At 41.0% G+C, this 17,391-nt stretch overlaps 1 long non-coding RNA gene across 1 annotated transcript; it reads right to left on the reverse strand.

Moving 5' to 3' along the window:
- Positions 1-1,178: 1,178 nt before the first annotated feature.
- Positions 1,179-4,147, reverse strand: LOC309796879. Its single transcript, XR_014292517.1, has 2 exons — positions 3,859-4,147; positions 1,179-1,332 (listed from the first exon to the last, which is right to left on the reverse strand). It is a non-coding gene; the product is annotated as an uncharacterized lncRNA (long non-coding RNA).
- Positions 4,148-17,391: the final 13,244 nt, after the last annotated feature.

Below are 17,391 nucleotides of genomic sequence, written 5' to 3' on the forward strand. Positions count from 1 at the left end.
TTGGCTGCTTCTGTTGCTTCGAGCCAAAGGGTAAGAGATATCTGAGGTATTATAGCAGAAAATGAAATTACAAAATCCAGTCTGGGTAGTAATGAAAATTGAGACCAAAGCTGTTTCTCGGCAGAAATTGGATACTTCTGGCATTTCAGATGCGAATGGGGTGGGGGCTGGAGGTGGAGGTAGTGAAATTAAACAGAGAATATTCATTACCTTTTATTTTAGATTTTTTCAGAGGGAGCAGATTTTTAGACCAAGAAGAATTTAAGAAATAAGAGGTTTTAAATGTGGGAGGAAGTGGCAGCAACGATGATAGAATTAAGTAAAGCTCAATCTTCACTGACCTTACCTGAAAAAGTGGATAAAGAATACCTGGGTCTGCATTACGGTTTTAATTATGAATAATTATGCTTTAAATTTTGTGAATTAATCTTTCCTTTACTGTCAGCTCTGACCTTGCAGCTCTGCGATTTTTGCAGACTAATTGGGGTTTTTTAAATGTGTCCCGAGATAACCACTCAAAAATAATTTTCTCATTGGACCAGACACTTCAAGTGGAAATCACAAGTGTCTCAATGAGGTGTAAAGCAACCATTGATTAAAGTGTACAAAAAGCAATTCCTTCTTGAAACTTCTGTTTGAAGATAAATGTTTTGTTGCATAGAGGCTGGCTAAGAGGTGCTTTTTAAAATATGATTGAAAAAATAGCTATATGTCCTCATTTCCAAGATAACCCATAGTCACCAAGTTGACTAATTGAAATGGTACTGTGATGATGCAACTAAAATGGTAAATAACTGAGTTTATAGGTATAATTTTGCTTAGGAAAAAACAAGCTTCCTAAACTAAGAAGGGGGAAATTGGCATCTTCGAAGTTACAAGTCTTGGGGCTGGCAGAAGGGGACATGTGTATATATTTTCAACAATCTCAGAGCTAGGAAATAAGGAAGGATTTGACAAATCTAAAACTTCAGTAAAAAAGTTAATGAATGATAGAGAAATACTATAAACACTTTATTTTTAAGTTGCACAAGGTGGGGGTGGGGGATGGGTCTTAAAGAATAAGTGGACACTAGTGAGAAAAACAGATGTCAAAGTGAGTTAATAGAGGGTCAGATGCTCTTGCACAGGGGCCTGTATTAGTCTGCTTAGGCTGCCATAACAAAATGCTACAGACAGGGTGGCTTAAACAACAGAAATTTATTTTTGCACAGTTCTGGAGGCTAGAAGTCCAAGATCACGGTTCTGGCTGATTTAGTTTCTGATGAGAGCTCTCTTCCTGGCTTGCAGACAGCCACCTTCCGTGTCCTCACGTAGACTTTCCATAGTGTGTTCCTGCAGGGGAGGAGGGTGGGAGATAGTACAAGCTCCCTGCTGTCTTCTTATTAAAGACACTAATCCTAGCTGATTAGGGCCCCACCCTTATTACCAGATTTAACCTTAATTCCTTCCTTAAAGGTCCCATCTCCAGGCACACAAGGGATTAGAGCTTCAGCATATGAATTTGGGTTGGGGGCACAGACATTCGGCCCAAGAGAGCAGGTGGAGGAGAAGCCCCACTGGGAGACTGTAGGGGGAGGGGGAGGGGGCCCAATCCCTGTGGAGACCGTGCTATTAAAAACTAGAAGCCCTTCTTCCTACCCACCATCCACCTGGAGTAAGAAGTCTGAGAGTTGGGGGTGGGGTGGACAGCAAGCTTAGATCAGAAGATGCCGTGAGGCCAAATTGTGGCCTGGCTGGGCCCCTCTCCCACCCCAGGGCTGACTGAGACTCAGGCCAGGGTGTAATAGACCACCCACCTGAAAATGAGTGTTACTTTGAAAAAGACAGGGAAAAGATCTTGGCAGGACCACACAGAACCTTGAGGTAGGAGTGTTTCCACTCCCTGAGTGAAGATCTAAGAAGACAAGCAAAATGCAAACCTCTAAAAGTGCCAGTTCCTAGGAATCACTTGGGTGGGAGCTATCTGGGGCATACCAGGCCATTTAACAGTGTCTGTAGGTGCTGTTAACAAGGATGCAGACAGTAGCCTAAAAGGCAGGGTTTCTCAACTGCAGGCATCCTGGGCTATATAGTTCTTTGTTGGGGTGGTCTTATGCATTGTAGGATGTTTAGCAGCATCCTTGGTGTCTACTAACTAGATGCCAGTAGCACCTCCCCCACCACCAAGTAGTGACCACCAAAAACGTCTCCAGACACTCCCAATGTTGAGAACCACTGGCCCAAAGAGATGGCTGGTGGTGGCCTAATAAAGACAATTTGTGCTTCAGATTAAAAGGACAGTAATTCGTACAGTTAATGGAAATACTGAATAAAGGCATAAATCTATGATAATGCTGAAAAGGAAGATGCAAGATAATATACCACAGGAAAAAGTCAAGCCAATGTGAGTCAGTCGATTGGTACTCAGTTTCTCACAAAACTGGGAGATCTTGTTCAATTAAAGAAAATGTTACATTTAATTGCTTAATCTTGCAATGCCATCATCTCACTGGCTAGTTAAAGAAGTTATTGTAGTCTGCCTGAAATGTCAAACATCTACACACTCACACTCATCAATGTGATCTGATACTGTAAATATATTATATCTTAGGTCACACACTCATAAATGTAGTAATTTGATACTGTAAAGATATTAAAACTTAGGTCAGGGTATGGATTTAAGGGTATAACTCAGAGGATTTTCTTGGAAAATTGATCTTCACTTTTTCAGGTGTTGCTGGAAACATTCATGTGTGCTCCTGTATTTTTATATAATGCATTTATACCTGGTGACAGCCAGACTTTCAAAAGTCAAGCAGTAGGTAGCCAGGAAGGTGGAAACCCAGTCAAGGAGAGCTTCTCGTGCCACCCCTCCTCAGTTCCCTGTTTCTGTGGGGAACTTTGGGAGACCTGGGATGTTCTACATCCAGCGGGGAGCATAACATATTAGTTCCCACTTTCTATGGGCATCTCCTTAAGTTTTCATGTCTTTTGCCATTGAAGAAACTTTCTACCTTCTAGAACAGTGTCTCTTGGTGTCTTTTTGTCAATCACGTCACTGCCCTGTTGTGATGACTGAGTAAATACCTTTTGAATTTTCATGCCTTTTTTCCATCCCACAGTGTTTTGTATTAGGCGTTAGGAAATGTAGAAATGAAACTGGCACCAGTCTCCCGTATTTCCCTTTGAGTTTTTTTCTCCTCCTTTTATCTTTTGGGTGCATGAGAAGACCTCTGGGTAGTCACACTGCTTTCTTTAGATTCCTCCTCGTTTTTATTTCTCTTTAATTTCTTATTACATTATAAGAATTTATAGAATCTCTCATCTCCCTTGAATACATTTTAGAAACCCTGATCATGAGATTATAACCACATTCTATCTGACTTTTAAGAATATGATGTTCTATGAAATAATGCCATTTGCAGCAACATGGATGCAACTAGAGATTATCATACGAAGTGAAGTAAGTCAGAAAGTGAAAGACAAATACCATATAATATCACTTATATGTGGAATCTAAAATATTGCACAAGTGAACCTATCTACAAAACCGAAACAGACTCACAGACATAGAAAGCAGACTTGTGGTTGCCAAGGGGGAAGGGGAGTGGGGGAGGGACAGATTGGGAGTTTGGGGTTAGCAGAAGCAAATTATTATATAAAATGGATAAACAACAAGGTCCTACTGTATAGCACAGGGAACTATATTCAATATCCTGTGATAAACCATAATGGAAAAGAATATGAAAAAGAATACGTATATATCTGAATCACTTTGCTGTACAGCAGAAATTAACCCAACATTGGAACTCAACTATAGTTAAGTAAAACTAATTAATTAATTTAAAAAAGAATATGATGTTCTAAAGTCCGTGGTACCTTTATTTCTGTTGCCAACATTTCACTTTTAGAAACTTTAAGAGGATCACTTTCTTCCAGAGTTCCTGTCATCCTCATTTTAAGAACTCTCTTGTTCTTGTTGGTGGGAATTAAGCCCAGATTAAGAGTCCAGCTTGATATCTTCCTCTACATGCAGATATGACACTGTCAGTAAGAAAAGTCAAGAATGTGTCAAATACTTAGTAGACTGAGACTTCCTGGAGATGTAAATTCCTTGCTCACAAACCAAGTAGAGAAACAGGATTAGGAAAGCACAGTCTATTTATGAAGTTGTCATTGCTGAAATGCTTTTTATTCTCTTTTTAACTTTTATACTGACATAATTTTGACCTACAGAAAAGTTGTGAGAATAGTACAAAGAATCCGCATAAACTCCTTCATCCAGACACCCCGGATGTTAACCTTTTACCACATGTGCTCTCTCCATGCAAATACTTTTAAATGAAAGACACAGGCAGAAACACGTCATTCCTAAGATGTGCAAATTATGACCCCAAATATTGCCTCTCCCTCCCTTCATACAATCCCATCAGCTGCACAGCCAGACCTCAGCAGCTTCCTAGAGCTCCCTTCCTGTTACATCATGCTTCATGTGTCTGCAGTCCTTACTAGACTCAGGCTTATCACTCTGGAGTGTAACAATTCTATTATTTTTCAATCCATAGCCTGCTGTTCAGTGCCCAGCGCACTGTAAAAGTATTCACTGCATGGTGGAATAAATTTTTCCTTTTATAGGGTTGGGTTTGCTGTTGGTTTTGTTGTTTTAGCATTGGTCTGCTTCTGAAATAGATGTTCCCTTTCATACACAGTTCTTCCACTAAATATAGACTTTTAGGCACATAAAGGCATAGCTGAGACTCCTAGGTTCAGGTTTGGTGCCAGAGAATATGTGAGCATGGGAAACAATTCTGATCCAAGAAAGAGCAGGGGTATTGATGGTGTTAAAGAAAGCCTTTTAAAAAAGTGGTTTGGCACAGGATAGCAAAGTTATAAAAATGTTACAGATGATTATGTGTTCGAATAGAGTAGTATTGCTGGTTAACTAAAATGGAAGGTTTGGAGCATTCAACAGTGAACTTTTTTTTTTTCCTGTTAACATTTCAAGTCTTATTTACTCAATCTTTTTAATATTCTTTTTCATATTTTTTCATTATGGTTTATCCCAGGATATTGAACATAGTTCCCTGTGCTATACAGTAGGACCTTGCTGTTTATCCATCCTATATATAATAGTTTGCATCTGCTAATCCCAAACTCCAAATCCGTCCCTCCCCCAACCCCTCCCCACTGGCAACCACAAGTCTGTTCTCTGTGTGAGTCTGTTTCTCTTTCATAGGTAAGTTCATTTGTGTCATATTTTAGATTCCACATATAAGCGATATCATATGATCTTTGTCTTTGTGTGTCTGACTTACTTCACTTAGTATGATAATCTCTAGGTCCATCCATGTTGCTGCAAATGGCATTATTTAATTCTTTTATATGGCTGAATAGTATTCCATTGTATCTATGCATATATATATACACACACACACACACACACACACACACACACACACCACATTTTCTTTATCCATTCCTCTCAATAGAGAACTTTTAACCTAGTCAACAAAGCTCAGATTGTGGAATGAAAGCCAGTTAGGTTATGCATGCAAATATTCAAGTATAAAAATGTTGAGAAGTATAGTATGGAATCTGGCTGATGAAATCATGGGCTAAAGAAGTAACTAGAACACACATAGAAATGACAGAAATAAAGAGAGATATATCCATCCACTGTTTTAGTAAACATCTGTTATAATCGTATCTTCCCACCATCTTTTTTTTTTTTTACATCTTCATTGGAGTATAATTGCTTTACAATGGTGTGTTAATTTCTGCTTTATAACAAAGTGAATCAGTTATACATATACATATGTTCCCACATCTCTTCCCTCTTGCATCTCCCTCCCTCCCACCCTCCCTATCCCACCCCTCCAGGTGGTCACAGAGCACCGAGCTGATCTCCCTGTGCTATGCCGCTGCTTCCCACTAGCTATCTATTTTACGTTTGGTAGTGTATATATGTCCATGCCACTCTCTCACTTTGTCACAGCTTACCCTTCCCCCTCCCCATATCCTCAAGTCCATTCTCTAGTAGGTCTGTGTCTTTATTCCTGTCTTACCCCTAGGTTCTTCATGACATTTTTTTCTTAAATTCCATATATATGTGTTAGCATACGGTATTTGTCTTTCTCTTTCTGACTTACTTCACTCTGTATGACAGACTCTAGGTCCATCCACCTCATTACAAATAGCTCAATTTCATTTCTTTTTATGGCTGAGTAATATTCCATTGTAGATATGTGCCACATCGTCTTTATCCATTCATCCAATGATGGACACTTAGGTTGTTTCCATCTCCTGGCTATTGTAAATAGAGCTGCAATGAACATTTTGGTACATGACTCTTTTTGAATTATGGTTTTCTCAGGGTATATGCCCAGTAGTGGGATTTCTGGGTCATATGGTAGTTCTATTTGTAGGTTTTTAAGGAACCTCCATACTGTTCTCCATAGTGGCTGTGCCAATTCACATTCCCACCAACAGTGCAAGAGGGTTCCCTTTTCTCCACACCCTCTCCAGCATTTATTGTTTCTAGATTTCTTGATGATGGCCATTCTGACTGGTGTGAGATGATATCTCATTGTAGTTTTGATTTGCATTTCTCTAATGATTAATGATGTTGACCATTCTTTCATGTGTGTGTTGGCAGTCTGTATATCTTCTGTGGAGAAATGTCTATTTAGGTCTTCTGCCCATTTTTGGATTGGGTTGTTTGTTTTTTTGTTATTGAACTGCATGAGCTGCTTGTAAAATTTGGAGATTAATCCTTTGTCAGTTTATGGTTTCCTTTGCTGTGCAAAAGATTTGCAGTTTCATTAGGTCCCATTTGTTTATTTTTGGTTTTATTTCCATTTCTCTAGGAGGTGGGTCCAAAAGGATCTTGCTGTGATTTATGTCATAGAGTGTTCTGCCTATGTTTTCCTCTAAGAGTTTGATAGTTTCTGGCCTTACATTTAGGTTTTTAATTCATTTTGAGCTTATTTTTGTGTATGGTGTTAGGGAGTCCCACCATCTTTTAAAAAGCTTTTCTACATTTGGGGAAACCCCTACCTCATGAGTCCTGCAAAGTTGGAGTCTGAACTCAAATCCCCAGCATCCTTTGCAGCAAGCGTGCTGTCATATGACGTAGGCTGCATGAATTTGGAGATAAGCAAAAAAGGAAAAAATCCTGGTATGGAGCTTCTGCTTGTGCCAACACAAATAATGACCAAGGCATTCGGCTTTCAAATGGCAGTGTGTTCTAGTGCTGCTAACTTGAGTTCCTGATGCAGAAGTAGCATGTGGCTGGCAGCAGTAATGTTTCAGTGGAGTCAAATTCTTGGCATTTAGTGCTTGGCTGGGACAGCACAGGTGGTTTTATCTCAGGCCAGTTCTGGGATATGGGTTTGACCATTTCTCAGGGAAATAATTATTTGAGATAACACCTTGACCTTTACCTGTAATCTGTTTTTACAGTGGAAACCACCAAATTAGATTCTGCTGTTTGCAACTGCCTAATACAATATTACAAATATCCCTCACTTAGTTTTTCTTCTAAGAGGCAAGTAATCAACAATTTTGAAGCTATCACGAGATAAGAAGAGTAAATACAGAAACTCAAATGGAATAAAAGTCTTCTTGGGTAGCTCATAATTCCTTTGACTCCTTGGCCCTTACCTCACATCCACTTTGAATTCAGAGCTGGCCTTTCATAGGAGTTCCCCCAAACAGAATCAGCTCTACAACACGTGACTGGAAGTGGATATTTTCTCTGAGGATTTCAGGGACAGATAAAGGAGACGTCTCATTGTACCATCTTAAAATGGTACACGATGTTCCCATTAGGCATCTCTATTCCTTTCCTAAAGTCCTTATCTGGGTGACAGAAAGGATAGAAGAGGCAGATTCTGATTTCAAGAACACAGGAATTTTTCATCATATTTTAAGAGTGGACAGTACCTTGAAAATACACTTTCCATGGAATGGGTACCATATACTTACACTTTCTTTTCTTTGGACTATGTGGCCGAAACTCTTAAAACTCTATATCAATTTTCAGGGGTATTAACTCCCTGGAGAATATTTTCTCTTATTTTCATTTTTAACTGGGAATATACATAACAATAACTGTGGAGAAATGGTGAAGGAGAAAGCAGAAATCATTCTTTGTTGTCTTTTTTTCAGTACATCTCTTTGTGTTTGTGTGTGTGTGTGTGTGTGTGTGTGTTATGCAGGGATAAAGAGGTTACATAGATGCATTTAAGTGGCCATGGGCTAGTGTGAATTCTCCTGGCGTTTCTCCCAATTATTTAAATATTCCATGCTAATCGGCTTGCCCACCACAGGCCTCAGGACAAGTGGACCCTGGTCCTTTAGAAGAGCCAGAGAGTGTATCTTTCCCCATAGCTGACTGCCTCTATTTATTTTCATTAGTGTAAATGGAAACAAATGGAATTCCTAGGTGCCCCAGGCAAAGGGATGCTATGCGCCCCACCCCCCCCACCCCCACCCCCCCGCCCAGCCTCCTGAGCTCATTCAGAAAGCTTGCCAGGAGAGGGATGCTTCTGCAAGGGCTCTCCCCTTCAGAAGCTCGGGACACATTATTTTGAATTATTTCAGAAGAGGAAACTCTGGGCCAATCAAAATGCAGCACTTGTAATAGCTTGTTTTCAAACGAATGATAGCTTTGTAGAATCAAAGTCTGCTCAGATCTCACCATTTCTAGGCTGCTTGCTTCCTCAGCCTGAAGTTAGCTGCCATCTTCAGAACACGGCATCTCTGTTGCTGTCTTTGGAATCTGGCATGAACAAAGGATCTCATAAAAGAGCTGCAGTGAATTGTTGGAATTTGTGTTGACAAAAGTTCCTTTCCTGTGTTGCAAACTCAGGCTCGGCCTCTGCAGTGCTGAAAAGCTGCTTCCCCTGAGCAGATGTTCTGACACTCGCTGGTTGTGTTCTCGTCTGCACTCATTTCTCTTCCCTTGCTCTCCACTTCCACGACACAAGATAGCTTGGAAACGCTCCTCTCCTCTGTACAGCCCTCTCCACCAGTGACTTGCCCACTGCTTCATTCCACAAACCACAGCTACCGGGGTCTGCATCACCCTCTGTGTTGCAGTTATTTCTGCCTCCCTGGCTTTTCATAGTTGGACACAAAAAGCAGTGATGACTAAAGCCTTCATTTTTTTTCTCCTGACACCATCTCCCCAGGCTTACGCTTTTTTCTCACAGTGGGAGACAGGACCACTATAAAAATTCAGTTGGCCATCAAGATAGTCTTAGAGTAATATTTGACCTTTTCTTTTCTTTTGTTTCCTTAAAGTAATCACTACAGGCTGCAGAAGGAGGTTCCCTCTAATCTTTATCACCTTATCCATTATGATAGTCAAATGTCTGGTCCTATCTCTAATCCAAGCTCTTAGAGAGTAGTAGCCTCACTGATCATCACCTTTGGGGCCTTAACAAGTGTTTCTTGGGAGGTGAGGAAACATTTACTGAGAAGTTGCTTCTGGATGTAGACACCCTTTTCATCCATGTTCTCAGGCCCCTGGAGAAGTGTGAAGACCACAGATTCTCCTTTTACAGAGAGGAGTAACTCTTTTCCGATTTCCTCCAAGTGGTTGTGTGATTGGACCCCTCGGGTCAACGTGGGGGTCAAAGTTTGGAATGAGAAGAGGATGTGCATATGATTTAAAGAGGGGGGTGTCCCATCCAAGTACTAACCGGGCCCTAGGGGCAATACGGGAATAAAGACGCAGACCTACTAGAGAGTGGACTTGAGGACACGGGGAGGGGGAAGGGTAAGCTGAGACGAAGTGAGAGAGAGGCATGGACATATATACACTATCAAACGTAAAATAGATAGCTAGTGGGAAGCAGCCGCATAGCACAGGGAGATCAGCTCGGTGCTTTGTGACCACCTAGAGGGGTAGGATAGGGAGGGTGGGAGGGAGGGAGACACAAGAGGGAAGATATATGGGGACATATGTATATGTGTATCTGATTCACTTTGTTATAAAGCAGAAACTAACACACCATTGTAAAGCAATTATACTCCAATAAAGGTGTTAAAAAATAATAAATAAATAAAGAGGGGGGTGATCTGAGACAGGTCATAGCTCTGGGACAGGTCAGCGATACCTGGGCATCAGGGAAGTAAGCTTACCTAGGTCAGGTTGTGAAATTTGACAATGTGTTCTAAATCAAGTATTTTCTTCGGTTAATAAACTGTCTCATATATTCTGTGCCAACCACTGTGTGTGAGGCTGTGGGAGAAATAAGGATGTAAAGATGAGGTTTCTTCCTCTACTCACGTATTGCATGTTCCCACTCTGACCAAGACTTCCTCCCTCTCCAGCACAGATAAGCTACAGCAGCTACAAGAAGGGGCAGAGAGTTAGGAGGGCAAATGTGGCTCCCCAAACTATCCACTGTAAATGTCAGCACCTCAGTGTATCTCCATGGGCCTCCTCCTCCATGCATCTGAGCGATTCTCAAACCTGGGTGCACGTTAGAATTACCAGGAAACTGAAAAAATAAACACATCTAAAAATGGTCAAATTGGTAAATTTCATTTTGTGTAGATTTCAGTTTAATTGAAAAAGGGGTAGTAGGTCCTCTAACCTCAAGGAGGTGGAATGTAACTCTCCACTCCTGAAGCGTGGGCTGTGCGTAGCAACTTTCTTTCAAAGAGGACAGAGTGCAAAGGCAGAAGAAAGTGTAACTTTACAGTGGAGAAGCCTGACAAACCTCAGCCAGTGATCGAGATCAACATCAACAACGCTAAGTCATGTTGATGGCATGCACTGTCGATATGGTGTGATGAAAATGACACTTTACCTCTGTGATCTTTCTTGCCGAAATCTATAACCCCTGTCTCATCTTGAGAAAAACATCAAAACAATCCCCACTGACGGACAGGCTACAAAATACCTCACCAGTAATCCTCAAAATTGTCAAGGTCATCAAACACAAGGGAAGTGTGAGAAACTGTCACCACTCAGAGGAGCCTAAGACATGACAACTAAATATCATGTGTTATCTTGGATGGGGTCCTGATACAGACAAAGGACATTAGGGAAAAACTAAAGACATCTCAGTAAATTATGGAAGTTAGTTAATGATAATGTTTCAGTATCGGTTAATTTTCACAAGGGTTCCATACTCATGTAAGGTGTTAACAGGGGAAACTGAGTGTGGGGTATACGAGAACTCTCTGTACTATTTTTTGTAATGATTCTGTAAATCTAAAAGTCTTCTAAAAGAGAAAGTTTCTTAAGTAGATAAATATGCTTGGATCTCACCCCAGATAAATCCATATCTTTGGGTGTGAAGTCTGAGCAACTGTAGTTTTACAAGCTTCCCGGGGGGATTCTGATGCATGGCGAAATTTCGGAATCAGTTCACCCAGCCCTGCCCTCTGCAGGTCAAAATTCTGATGTTAGCTTGCTGTCTCATTTCACCCACCTTTGCCTTCCCTCAGCTCTTACAGCCAGATTTCTAGACGAGCTACATCTCTTGGCCCAGACTCAGCCTGTTTCCTGGGTCAAATCTGAGCAGGCAGAGATCCAGCTTATAATGGGAGTGAGTTTAAGCTGGGGCTGGATTTTTTTTTCCTGTACTCCACCCAGACGTGGGATGATGTTCAATAATCTCTGGCTCCTCCCAGCCAGCCGTGACCCAGTGTGTAGCAACACGTTTCCATGTCAGTTCCTTTTCTGTGGTCTCTTTGGGCAACTGCTCATATCAAGACTTCCTCTTGGGTACAGGCCTCAGCCCTCTTATATGCAGACCTAACCTTTCTTAGTTTCTGTCACTGAAGACTTTGGCTCCCCTTTTCAGTCACTGATTAGACACTGATGAGGGTAGAGAGAGCCTCTAAAATGATGCTGCCTGATTGCTGTGTCATTGACTTTCAGCTGTCTGAAAGTTTCCCCTACCAGGTACCATCTGCCAGGTGAGACTGCCTGAGGTCTATGTCATGAACTTTCCACCTTCCTACCCTAGGCTCTGCAGGCTCTAGGTAAGGGTCCCCAGGCCACACTTGGAATGTTAGAAATGATCCTAGCTCAGCCTCATCTTGGAGGCCCTCTTTTGCTCACCATAACACGCTAAGACTTGAGCCCATTAACAACAGCCCTGTCAAGCCAAACCTCCCTTTCTCCTGCTGTTTAGTTTATACCTCTGATCAATCTGCCACCTTGTTATCCAAATACTTCAGTCTGGTAACAACATTTTCACATCTGCTCTCCACTGAAACTTCATCTTCATCCCACACTCACTCACTCCATTCTGCTGCATTCCATGTATATATTCTTATTGCTCTTTTTTTCTGCCATTGCTAATGGAATTCCTTAAATTCTCTGCTCTGCCAACATCACCAGACATTTGAAGAAAACCTGTAATTTGAAAGATAGACAGAAAACAAGAAACAGGAAAAAAAAAAGAAATTTAGAAAAAAACAGAGACAATGCAGGAAGTAGAAGAAAACTTAAAAGGAAAAGACCTATAATTATTTTCCTAAAGAGAGGAGTAAAAATAGTTCATCTATGAAACAGAAACAGGATCCTATATTAAAATCTATAAAACAAAGAACTCTTGGAATTTAAAATTTGATATAGAAAATTTAAAACATTAGTGGAAAAGTTGTTTGGCTTGGTTTTTGCTTGTGCTTTTATTTCTGGGCAGGAAATTGATACGTATCCTTGAAATGAACAAATTAGGCAGAGGCTTCTTAACTTCTGCTATTGGGTATATGAGGTTGCTCTCGGATCCTTAACCATGTAGCTGGTTGGATAAATGGACATAAAGTCTGCCTTGCTGGGCCATTTATGTCTCTGCAGGGCCACCTGAGCAGGCAGGTCCCAAGATCAAGATTTAGGTCAAGGACCAGAAAGTTCTCTTTCAGAACTTTCAGGCTTAGATCAGATTGTTAATCTGGATCTTATCTGAGAACCCTGTACTTGGTGGATATTTTGGGATCAACTGTCCAGCTATTAATAAAGTCCTATTTGGGCCCCATGCAATTCCTGATGTTTGTGTGTTTGCTTAAACAAACAGAATCCCAGATGCCATCAGGGGTAACCAGAGCCCTTGACATATACTTTTCCTTCAGTAACAGAAAGAAGTGTCAAAAAACTAAGACATGTATCAAACGTGGATATTTAATGAACTTTTACTGACCGAAAAATAAACAAAACAAAATAAAAATATACATAATAAGTTTCAAGCATTATATCACGATATTCATGTGCCTCTATAGTCTACCTCTTCAGAGGGCTTACTTATATTCTCTACCCTCCCATCCATTGCTCTTTTCAACCAAAACAGTAACAACAAAAATAATAGTTTTATGGAGTACTTGCCTTGTGCCAGGCATTGTGCTAAGTACTTTACAAATGCTATTCCATCCAACCCTCATACAAATATTCCAAGAGGCAAGCACAACTATTATCTCCATTTTATGGATTAGGAAAACTGAGGCACAGAGAGACCAAGTAAATTGTCCACAATATAGTAAAAGAAGGGGCTCGTATTAGAATATAGGATGACTGGCTTTCAGGCTATATTCTCATTTCTAAACTTACTGTTCATGGTGCCTTAGTGAAATACTGGTTCTTTGCCTAGAGCTCTCCCTTCCATCTCTCTACTGAAAGCTTGTTTGTTTACTCAAAGACCAACTCAAATGTCATTTCTGCCATGAAACATTCCCCTCTCCAAATTCCTCTGCCTCTCCTCAGTATTCTCATCCATTAAAAAAAATACCTTTAAGACTTAGGTCAGGTTCCCCAGAAGCAGACCCAAAAATGAAGTTTTGTGTGTGAGAGATTTATGAAGTAAGTGCTCCCAGAAGAAACTGCTAAGGGAGTGGGGAAGCAGGACAGGGAAGGAGAGGAAGCCAAGCAAAGGGGAGATTTCAGGCAAAGCCCCAACTTCGGTCTGATCGAGCAAGGGAGCTCTAGAGTATAAGGTACACCTCAGAGTTTATCTGGACCCAAGGCAAGGGAGCTCTAGAGTATAAGGTACACCTCAGAGTTTATCTGGACCCAAGGCAAGGGAGCTAGATTTTTCCCTTCATCTGCCAGTCATTGGATAAGCCCCTCATCCCAGGAAGATATATATAAACTCCCAGGCATTTCAAGCTTTCAGTATGTCAAGGCAAAGGGGCTTTAATAGCCAAGGGGAGTTTTCTACTAAGAACCTGGACCCTTAGAAACAAAACCATCCAAAGACTGGGAAGGGGCTTGCAGAAATGGTAAAAGTGGTCTGAGGGTATCTGAGCAGAGCCCTAACAGTGTTTAATAATCTCTATAATCAAGTTTATGATATGACTACATCTGCCCTATTTTTTTTCAGTATGCATTTTCTTTACTACACTACTTGATGACACGTCCTGCATCTTTTTATTTGCACCTAACATATTTTATTTGGATTTAATTCGCCTTAACTGTGAAGAGAGGCCATGACCCGACTTGTGAATTCTCAATTTATTTCTTGGCTTCTCTGAAAACAACTCCCTCCCTTTCACCTATGCTGGGTCCCATTCTTGTTAAAAATTCCCAAAGACATCAACCTCTACTGAAAGTTCCTTTTTAAATATAAGGGGAGTGTGCAGCGGACTTAGCTAAGGACCACTTCCAAGAGCTATTTTTATTAAAAAATTTTTTTATTGAAGTATTGTTGATTTATATTATCTTGTAAGTTTCAGGTATACAGCACAGTAGTTCAGTTATATATATGTATTATATATAGAATTCATATATATATATATAGGCTAACTCCATTTTAACAGAGAACTCCTATTTTTAGTTTTAATACAGAATTACTGAACAGCCAACTTAGCCATTCGATCCTTCTAGAACCAAGGAAGTTTCTACCCTCTCCACACTACCCCTTCCTCTCTTCCTAATCCCAATGCTGACTGAAGAAAATTTGAGGGTGACTTTGTAGGAGACATAAGGTAAAAACGGCTAGTACAATCATCATGTGCATAAATGAACACCTCATTTCACAACATCAGGATAGAGAGACAGCTCTGCCTGTCGAGTTGCTGCCATGGCCATTGTGAATTGTGAATCGCTGTCTGTGAGACAATCAGCTGAGAGGCTCAGAGGCTCAGAGGCTCAGAGAACCGTTCCGCATCAGTGCCCTCTCAGGGCTGGAAGATGACACTAACGCAGAGCCACTTGGTTTTCACAGAATACAGAGAGCAAGAACCAAAATGAAGAGGGATCCCTGAAATTACCTGTGTCACCAAGTAGAAACAGGAGATCACTCTTTATCAAATGTCTACATAATAATGTTCAACGTTATGGAGTACTTACTGTCAGCGGGCCGATACGGGAGTGGTAGAAAGGTGTTATCTAGTTTATTCTCGTAACTACCCTTTCACATAAGCTCATCACCCCTATTTTCTAGATGAGGGAAATGAGACCTGGGAACCTAAAGCACATGCTAAGGTCAGACAGCCTAGAAGCTGCAGAGAGCTGGGATCTGAGTCCTGGAAAAAGTGACTGATGCAGCATCTGTTCTCAGAAACTTCTGCCCCCAGGATCAGAACATGGGGCTCTTCCTTCGGGCTCTCTCATGATCATCCAATCATTTTGCAAGTTCCACACTGACGATAATGTTCCTCCAAATCCAGTCTTAAGGTACCTAAACAGCACTGAGCAAAACCTCTTAGATCCTTCCTCAGACTCCCCTGATCATGAACAGCCCTGCTGAAGTTTATGTTAATTATAAATAGAATATTGATGTGTAAAAATAATAGGAAGAAGAATGCAGGGAAAGTATTTATCCTACTAAATGAAATGACTTGGTGCACATGTGTTTGAAAGCATTGGAATCAAGTCGTGTTATTCACTAAAATTGAAAATAAGCAGACGGACCTCTGTTCTAGAATATGTGGTTAGCCATTAATCCATATTTGTCTACATGTAAGGAACAACACGTATATAATTCTGTGGTTTAGACCTTTCATTATTTCAAGCTGGTTTTACCTCTATCAATCCTATTTAATTAAACTTTTAATTAAGTAACTTTCAATTAAACTATTCATTAAACCGTGTGCTATGTTTTTTTCTTAAAGCCATGATGATTTCTGGTAGGTACAGCTGTTGCGGGTAGAGAGAGTTTTACATTTCATTCAATATTTTCAATTCTGTCTCATTCTTTCTTCAGTTAAATATAACGACCAACATTCTAGAGCAGAAAACGTCGCATGCCTGTCTTTCTTATGGTATCAGGGTCACACTGGGAAACAGATGGCATGTTTACGTTACAATATTTGAGGAGGGTTTAATAAAGGGACCATTTACAAAAATGTAAAAAACGTAGGTGGGGTCTAGGGAAGCCAGAAAAGATGGCACAAAACCTAGGGCTAGTGACAAGGGTCTGGGCCCATTACCCATTACCTACTCAAGGCCCAGGAGGTCATGGAGAGGAAGCTTGCTGTTACCAGGACCTGGAGACCTAGTGGGTTACGGGGTAGGGCTGCTGAAGCGCTAAAACATAGATGGCTTGGGCTTCCCTGGTGGCGCAGTGGTTGAGAGTCCGCCTGCCGATGCAGGGGACACGGGTTCGTGCCCCGATCCCGGAAGATCCCACATGCCGCGGAGCGGCTGGGCCCGCGAGCCATGGCCGCGGAGCCTGTGTGTCCGGAGCCTGTGCTCCGCAACGGGAGAGGCCACAGCAGTGAGAGGCCCGCGTACAGCAAAAAAAAAAAAAAAAAAAAAAAAAAAAAACATAGATGGCTTGATATGGCTCTCCTCCCTCATTCCCATCTCCCCCAACTAGTGGAACCCAAAGGGAAACCAGAGGGCAAGGGAGTCTGTCAATGGTCCACCCTGGTCCACCTCCCAAGGCACCTCCCAAGGATACTGACACACTCAGGAAACAGAGTGTCCCTGCAGTGTGGGCCCTGGGTTCCCTTCCTCTTTGTATCCCCTACACACAGCAGGGGCTTAGTAAAGAGGGACAAGAGTGATTCTTCTCATTGTTGGAAAAGAGCTCATCAGGGTAATCTGTGGAAAATCAAAAGAATAAAACCGGAGCTTTTTGTGTTCTTCCTAAGTACCTCAATCAGATTTACTTCAAAACCTACTAATTTGATGCTTTCTTCAAACAAGAAAATGATGGGCCTATTCACGAGCATTTCTGTCTTCTGAGTGAAGTTTAGAATCAGAAATGGAGTTTATTAATTGAGACATTTTTTTCCTTCACTTGTTCTGACTTAAGTGCCCACTTTTTGGAGCTGTGCACCAAACTAAAGTCTCACTTTGGAACTTTGGTTTTGCCTTTTTCTTCTTTTCAGTTTTCTTTCTTTCTTTTTTAAAAAAATTTTATTGGGGTATAGTTGATTTCCAATGTTGTGTTAGTTTCAGGTGTACAGCAAAGTGATTCAGTTATACATATGCATGTATCCATTCTT

The sequence above is a fragment of the Mesoplodon mirus genome (genome assembly GCF_964341445.2).
Source record: "Mesoplodon mirus genome assembly, chromosome: X".
Classification (NCBI taxonomy): domain Eukaryota; kingdom Metazoa; phylum Chordata; class Mammalia; order Artiodactyla; family Ziphiidae; genus Mesoplodon; species Mesoplodon mirus.